This window comes from Lissotriton helveticus, chromosome 1_1 (assembly GCF_964261635.1).
Source record: "Lissotriton helveticus chromosome 1_1, aLisHel1.1, whole genome shotgun sequence".
Taxonomy (NCBI): domain Eukaryota; kingdom Metazoa; phylum Chordata; class Amphibia; order Caudata; family Salamandridae; genus Lissotriton; species Lissotriton helveticus.
The window spans coordinates 2,100,025,125-2,100,033,996 of NC_136057.1; positions in this window are offsets into that span (position 1 = coordinate 2,100,025,125).

An 8,872-nucleotide genomic window follows, 5' to 3' on the forward strand; every position below is an offset into this window, starting at 1 on the left:
GTAAATCAAACACACTTAAGGAGACTCAGTAGGAGCATGAGGAAAGTCACAATGCCAGGTCTCTACATCGTGGCAAGGCGGCTGAGGCTCCTGGCTGCAGCCCAGAACTGACGCAGGATCCAGGAGCGCATCTTCCGGCTGAGGATTACACTCCTGGGCCAGACTGAAGAGGAGATCTACTCCAAATACAGGCTCAATGGGGCAATGATAAAGAAGCGCATCAGAAACCTTGACCCCCTGATGCAGCACACAACACAGAGGACCAATTCCATGCCCACCCATGTCCAGGCCCTGTGCTGCCTGCACCTCCTGGCCTCCGGCAGCTTCCAGGGGATAGTCGCATATGCAAGGGGTATATCACAGAGTACACTGTCACGCTGCCTACAGAGTTTCCTGGACGCCATGCTGAGCCGGATACACCACTACATCACCTTCCCAACAACCCAACAGGACTTAATGCAAACAAAACTGGACTTCTATCACACCGCCCATTTCCCCCATGTAATTGGCTGCGTCGACTGCACCCACATTCACATCTGTCCACCCACAGAGACTGAATACATGTACCAGAACCGCAAGTCATACCACTCCCTCAACATCCAGATGGTCTGCAGTGCGAAGACCATCATCACAGACATTGTGGCACAATACCCGGGGAGCACGCATGATTCGTTCATCTTCCGGCACAGCGGCATACACACTCGCTTGGCCAGGGGTGAATTTGGGGAGGGACATCTCCTGGGTAAGTACACATGCCCACATACAGTATGTTAAGACCATGTTGCCGTGCATAACAGGCACTGGCCCTCTGCTCCTCCCTTCAGGTGACAGCGCCTACGGCCTCCGTGAATACCTCTTCACCCCATACCTCAACCCTGCAACACCACAGGAACGGCGGTACAATGCTGCGCATATGCACACCAGAAATGTGATAGAGCGGACATTTGGCATGTTAAAGAGTAGATTCTGCATCCTCCACAAGACTGGTGGGGCCCTCAAATACCGTCCTGAGATCTGCTGCCGCATCGTGGCCGTGTGCGCCATACTCCACAATATTGCCACCAAGCGGAAGATTCCTGTGGAGGTGTCTGGTAGTGAGTCGGAGGGGGACAACCTGCCACCTGCACATGTGCATCATGCACACGGAGAGAATCCTGCTGAAGGTCACAGGTGCCGCACCAACATCACACAGAACTATTTCTAGTGCACCCATACCCCTCACACAACACTGCACTCATGCAAGGCACATGAATGATTGACATGAGGAAGATTTGTGTTCAAAATAAAGCTTTTGTTTATTTCACAAGCTGTCGATGTGCTTTAATCAGCAAACAATAGTCCTACTGTATTGAGACACACAGGCTCATGTATCCTGAACAGGCGTGGGTGGTTACCTCACCACGGCATTGCCGGAAATGTTCAGTCACTGGCGCCTCCTGCCGGACGCACCCTGTCGCCTCTCACCCTTCACATTGGGAATGTTCTACCGTGATGCAACGTTGGGCCGGGAACTGCGGCGCCTTTCTGATTGCACCGGCACAGACAGGCTGCTGAGGCTAGATGTCCCTCCACTGGCATCATCCCCCCCTTGCATGGCCATGGTCGGCTGCCTGTTGGTTCTCCACAGTAGTGGTGGCCTGCTCCAGGGCCCTTGAAACATCTGCACAGCATTGGAACATCTGTATCTGCATGGCCAATGACCTGCGCGACAGCTGGGAAGTGGCGTTCACAATCAGGTGGTTTGAGCGTGTGTAGGCTAATAGCCGTGTGAGCAGCTGCCTGTGGCGTCTGCGTGTGATGTCCTGCTGCGCCACCATCAGTTGGTTACTCTCCTTGACTGCTGTGGTCAGCTCCTGCACACTCTCAGTGAGTTGACTTATGTTGCGTGCAGTTTTGTAGTGCGGCAGCTGCATTGCTGCCATGTGCTGGGCCTGTTTGCGGTGCACAGCAAGCATCCGAGCCTCAATGCCAAGGTCAAAGTTGTGTGCCTGTTGCTCCATGTCTGCTGGGGTGGGCACAGAGCCATGCTGCCTCATCCGGTTGCTTGCGTGGGACCGCACAGTTGCTGGGCGTCGTGTCTGCCTCCTGGGTGGGGGTGGGATCTGCTCCACTGCCATGCGTGCCGACTGGTGAGGTTGTGCTCCACCTATGGCTGCAGGGGTGGCCCTGCGTCTTTGTGCAGGTGCTGGTCCAGATGCTGGTCCAGGTGCTGGTCCAGGTGTTGGTGCTGGCTGGCTCTCTCCCTCCGTCTCATCAGGTGTTTCCGCAATGTGGAGTGTCTCACTGTCAGACGTCTCAGCATCTGCAGCACCTGTGATGTGGATGAGTGCATGATTAATGATATGATTCAGGCACCTGGGATGTAGCAACATGCATGCAGGCTTGCATTCCCTGACTGGCTTTAGGGGTATGTTTCACTTGACTATTCTGACTGTGTGTGGCTATCAGGGCACATTGTCACACTACAGGTCCCACAATGCATTTGGGCATTTGGGAGGAGCAGGAAATGGATTAGGTGGTTACAAATATGGCTTGCTCTGGGGGCATGGGCATTGTTAGGGTACGGGGTCGCAGTTGCATGGCTCTTACCTTGAGATTGGTGTGTGGCGTGGGAGTTGTCCAGTTGAGTGACCTCCACGCAGGCTGCAGACTTGATGGTGTCCTCCACTAGGTCCTCCATTGGTGTGTTCTCGGGGACTGTGGAGTCTCCTCCTCCCGTAGCTAGTCTCTCCACAATGCGCTCCTTGGCACGGCCTCTGAGGTCGTACCACCTCTTTTTTAGGTAATCGATGGACCTGTGGGTGACTCCCACCGCGTTCACCTTGGCCTTGATGCGCAGCCAGATGCGCCTCTTGGTAGCCTCGGGCACCTTCCGGGACAGCTTCCCAAACAGTTGGTCATGGTCCCTGCTGATTCCTTCTATCAGGTACTCCAGTTCTTTTTCGGAGAATTTGATTTTGTGCTTCCTGGCTGTTTCACTTTGTCCTGCAGCTTCCTGGGACTTTGTGGTATTGATATGTATCCTGTATTGGGACTGCAGGGTGTGTCTCTTGGAGCTCAGTGCTCAGCCTCCTTCTCTATCCAGCTCTGTGATCCAAATGATGCATGTAGCAGGCTGCTTCCTGGTAGTGATGTCATCATTGTGCTCCGAATGCGACTTCCCGTTTTTGCAATCTCGCAATCTGCGAGATCGCTAATTGCGATTTCAGTATTTGCGAAATCGCAATTTGGGGTTGGGAAACAGCCGATTCTGCGATTTTATAGCGATTTCAGCAAATTCGCATATGGCGATTGCGGCCGGTTGCAATTCGCAGATATTTAGCGATTTTGGTAATGCATCCCATTCTGCGAATTCTGAATAGCGATTTGGTATTTTTCGTTATTTATGATTCGCAGAGTGGGTGCTTCATGCATCTGGGGGTTAGTCTGCATTAAAACAATTATTCTTATGGATCAAGGTGTATGGAGGGAGGACTTTGAGCTCTGTAAATTGGTCTACATAGCCACTTTTAGATTGTATGTCATATGTTCATCATGCACTATAAGGCCTATTTGCACTCTGCTACAAACAGCTAGAATTCAGCAGCGACCGGTGCAGGTAAGCATGGTGGGTGGGGTGCTGCAGGGGGATGTAGACAGATGACAGAATAGCAGTTTTTTATTTATTTAATTTGCCCTATTCCGCCACCTGTCAACATCATCACCCCCATCCCATCCCACCGCCTCACCACGCTGACCTGCACCTGCCGCTGCTGGTAGAACTACTTTAACAAAGGGACTCCTCTAGTGTAAAAATTAAGTAGGCGAGCATCAACTTGCGCAATTTCAGAAATTTTGCATTACTCTTTTTGTGCAAAATCCTCGAAATGATGCCATGTGACCTAATTACATCACAGGTTTTCCACAGGAACAACGTGTGTGACCAAAATGCAAGTGGCTGTCCTAGGCAGCAATTACGTCTTATTCTCTTTTTTAAGTGCAAAATGCATCCTCATGTCCAATATGGAATCAAGGATGCACTTTATACAACAATATATGGCTAAATGCTAAATTTGCAAGACTTGGATTTACAGGTCATTTTGCATGCTTTTTGCAAATTTCACATAATTATGCAAAAGCAAATTAAGCACATTTTGCACACCCCTCGTATTGAGACTTGTTTTGCAATGCAGACATGACACCATATGTGAAATATAGAACAACTAGAACCTATGCCTATGGTTTAGGAATAGACTAATTAAATTTAAATGTTGCATTTAATTTGTTTATATAGTGAGGACTCCACCTAGTCGGGTTTCTGAGCACTGTAAAGGGCGTAATCAAGTCATAACAATTGTACACAGTTTGATTTACGTAAAGCCAAGTGGGCCCTTGGTTGTCCATGCAGGTTATATATTCAGGATAGCCAGAGAACAGATCAGTTACATGACTTACCCATTCGTAGACCCCGTTTTCCCTCATTGCATCAGGTGATTTAAGTTTGTTAACATAGTTCCAAAAGCAAGCAAGCGATCTATCCTTGAGCATTCTTTGTATTTTTAACCACTCCTTTTCTTCCCGGATTTTCTATTCTTCCCATATGACTTTTTTGTACGCCTTTCGCGAGACTTTGACAGCCATTGCATTTTTAGTGGTGCGGTTAACTTTGCATATGTGGAGGCTATTCTTAGGTTCTTCCACTGCGTAATAATGCCCTGGTTGTAAAGCTTATTGCAATGGGTTGCTCCTGGTGGCTTTGGGGGATTGGCAGCTCCCTGAACTCAGACTGGAGTCTAACAACTCTTTGGTCAGTGTGCCCCAGATGTTTTGGGTCACACCCTCAATAGTATTATTGGGTTTAGTAGTCAACCTGCTAAGCCATTTGGACACCTGGGAGGTTTATGTAGAGCCCCATTTGATTCTCCTGACAAACTTACTTGCTTTTACATCTTTTGAAATGCCCACTGTGTGGAGTTTAGCCACCGCTGGGATCCTGAGGTCCAAGGTTAAGGTCATGGGGTTGTTGTCGCTTTTCCCTGGGTTTGGTATTTCAAAATTGAACAAGTGCTTCACCAGGGAGCTAGTCATGAAAATGTAGTTGATTGTTGATACTCCTTTGAATATGGTGCGGGGCTTCTGTTGGAGATCTGGACCTGTAAATGCGTGTTCCATCGAGGTAAGATTGATCAAAGCTAGTAAGTCATTAATTTTTTCCTGCTTCTTGGCTGTTCGAATCATGGTGTAGACCTTACCTAAGGCCTTAATGTTAAAGTCCCCCATGAACACAACTGCATGGGTGGGACTGACCAGGAAGATGCCTTCTAGGCTGCTGCAAAGGGCGTCGATTGCACTAAGGGATTGTTTGAATGAGTATTTGTGAGAATACTGCTTTGGCCAGTTTGCTTCCAGTAAGTGGGGGGTTGGTCTTGTTGATAAGACCGTCTGGTTATTCCCCCCAATGCCATTCCTCCTGATTTAATGATGGGCGTGACATTGAATATTATTTGCTGTCTCCAGTTCTATTACTGCCAAATGAGCAGGACGTTTAAAGCGTCTGTGGGCCTGCTCTAAATTGATGTTCGGGCCATTGAGTCTTGTTGCTTGGGCTAGATTATTGTTGGGCACGATCTATTATCAGAACTCTAGTGGAGGGTTGAAGATCTTCATCCCGAGACCGTTTCAGGGCAGCATTGGTCCCCAGGGGTTTCCTTGGATCACAATTGGTTAACATTGGTTCGGCCCCAGTAATGTCTGGTTGCTTAAGTTCATCGGCCCTTTGGTTCTCAACTTCAATCACAGGGCTGGTGCCAGTAGCGACGCTAGGGTCCCGTGGATAAGTATCTTGAGATGAGATGAAGCAATCATCTGAGGGATCTGCTTGCTTTTTCTGAGCCAGAGTTTTCTTTTTTGCCATAGTGCATTATGGAAAGGATCACAAATCCTTGTTGAAATGTTTTCATAGGAAAGTGCTATAGTGCTGTAGTGGACACAGTTTTATGCCTCATGTGTGCTTATAGTGTATGAAAGAATAAATGAAGAAAATGAAAAAATAGTGAATGTAATGATAGATATGTCAAGTGTGAAGTAGCGCCGTCTTAACTCCCTGCTGGGTAAAGCTTCTGGGTGAAGTCCTCGGGGGAACACCTCTGAGTAAAGGGAGGGCACAAGCACGCTATTTGCCACAAATAATTTATAAGGCCACTGCTGCTCTGAGTGTGTCCTCAATCGGTGAACTGTTGTGTGTCTCTTGTGCTTAGGCTGATAAAAAATGATTTTTCACAAGTTTTGAAAGCAGTAATAATAATGGAAGCCCGCGGCTCCCAAGCCGCACCCAACCAAGCGGGCCGCTTATTAGAGAGCCATGCTACCTGCTGCTTGCTTCCTGTTGTTCGTTAGAGCCAGACAGACCAGAGCCAATGCAGTGCAAGGACCAGGGAGAGAGGCTGCAGACAATTCCCCACCTTCTGCTGTCTCTGCTGCTGTTGTATTGCCGACGGTGAAGCCAGTGAGGACCATTCGGAGCAGCACAGGCAGCACATGCTCGAAAACGTCAGGCTCCAAAATGTCTCCAAAAGTGACTGCCACCACAGCTGCTGGTGTGGCACCATGGCCAACTACCAAAAATTCCCCGCCACTGCCCACTCGAGGCAGGAGACGAGGCAAAGAGTCAGTGGGGGCATTCAGGTCGGCATGGTGCCCACCTTGCGATGGTGATGGCGGGCAGGCTGGGCATGGTGCTCTGGAACTCTGGCTTCACTTTTTGCTGTTGATGTTCCTCCTCTTCCTCCCAGTGTCTTGTCACTGGAAATACAAAATAAAATCTCTGAGAGCAGAGAAGCATCAGTGTACCTGAGACAGTGTGCTGCATGTGAGTTACTGGGCCACCTGGGGATCAGATATTGTGTGCATAGTAGGGAATCTGAGGGGGATGGGGGATACGTGCCTGGAAGCCCCACCAGTGAATGAAGAAGCGTCTGTGATTGGGGGATCTTGCGTTTTGTGTCCGGAAGCCTTTGAGATGCCATGGATTGTCTGGATGGATTGTAATAAAAGATGATTGTTTGAGTCGAGAGGAGTTCCTACACAGGTTGAAGATCAAAGCATGTAGGAGAAAGATCCTACACAGGGTGAAGAAGGGAGAAAGAGAGAGTAAGAAAGAGAGAAAGAGAATGAGTGAGAAAGAGAGAAACTGTAACAGAAAAAAAAGAAAGAAGAAACCAAGAGACAGACAAGAAGCTTGGAATTGGAAAGTCCAATTAAATGTTTAAAAAAGCACCTGGAGATCCACATCACATTATCAGAGCTGTACGCACAATTGGAAAGCATAACACAAAACAAAGCACACTAGCCAGATACAATAGTCAATAAAAATGTGCAAACACAATAACAAATTACAGCCAGAAATGATAACGTTATTTAGCACGACACTCAATTCGAAACCTTTCCCAGTTCATGGCTAGATGTACTTACTGCCTAATCACACAAACAGAGAATTGCCTTGTTCCCAGTAAGTGCGTAGGTATCTGCATGAACGGTAAAGTGGGGAAACTTTACTGTACCTTCCTACATAGAAATATCCAGGCGTGCATCAAAGGCAATGAACCCAAACAAGCGTTCTCACCAATCACCGAATAATCGATGACATGTACGGGTTGGATGAATCTATAAACAGATGTGTCCATAATGAAACTTGTATCTTGCAGAAGAAAGAAACGCCACCTCCAAACTCAAGGAAACAGCAAACTATTTCTAATTGGAGTTCCCTCACAAGACACCTGACTTCATACATCTATAGGATGAACGGAAACCATGCATCCGCTTCGGCGAATAACCAAAGGTGGCAGAAAAGGTGTCTGAACGCATGTTAGCTGCGACACTATGGGAGTCTCAGAGACTCTTACCTCATAGTACACTAAAGCTATACTGCTATACATATAAGCCCGTAAAGCATTAGCAATATCTGTGAACTAATCTAGCCGTATAGGCCGCTGCCAAGGGCTATATCAGTTGTTAAAGGCCATGAACCCGAGTTATAGGCCCGAGCCACACACGAGGGAGAACATTCCACCCACTAAGGGTAGAGTGTTCTAAATTAAAAAGGAAGAAACATGAAGACAACATTGGAATGTTTGAGCTCTGGAGTTCTATCAACCATTATAAGCCCAGAGTTACTCCATTGTATTCAATGCTGCTCTCAACATTCCAGTTTTCTAATAAGACATGCAAATAAATCAACATTGTAGTCAACAAAATAGACCATGAATGAGAGGAGAAAAAATAGAGGGAGAGCTAAAGAAAGAGATTTTATAGAAAGACAGCACAAATAAACATTTGATGTGGTTTCTCACCTTGAAATGGCTGGCAAATTTATTCCTGGCAAAGGGCAGCATTAAGTACATTTTAAGGTTGAAATGCAGAGGGAACAGTCCTAAAAATGGTCTGGGTGTAAGGGAAGTGCAATCTACTCTAATCTAAGCTACAATAATTTTAAGAAGTTGCTAAGAGCACTTTCAAAATGTGGAATTAACCCATGGGGGGGTACATTTATGACTTGCCCTGACAGTTTTGTTAATTGTTTTTGAAATCCACTGACTCCAACTGCTTAGTGTCTTGTACTGTCTCCACAAAAAATGCATCGGGAATCTGAGTACCTGGTAACTTTTCATGGACCGCCAGTCTTACGCTGTTTTTTTTGCTGGGATGATTTTAGAATCAACACAACATCCCTCCTTTCATCAGTCCTGAATGACAACCATAGGTAGCATCACCAAATTACAGGCAGGTTTCTGAAGTCGCTGTGCAATTTACATGAAAAGGAAGAGTGTCCACCCAGGGCTGCAGCACTGAATTTGCTATTCTTAGTGTGCAAAAGTACAAACTGGCTACCACTGCC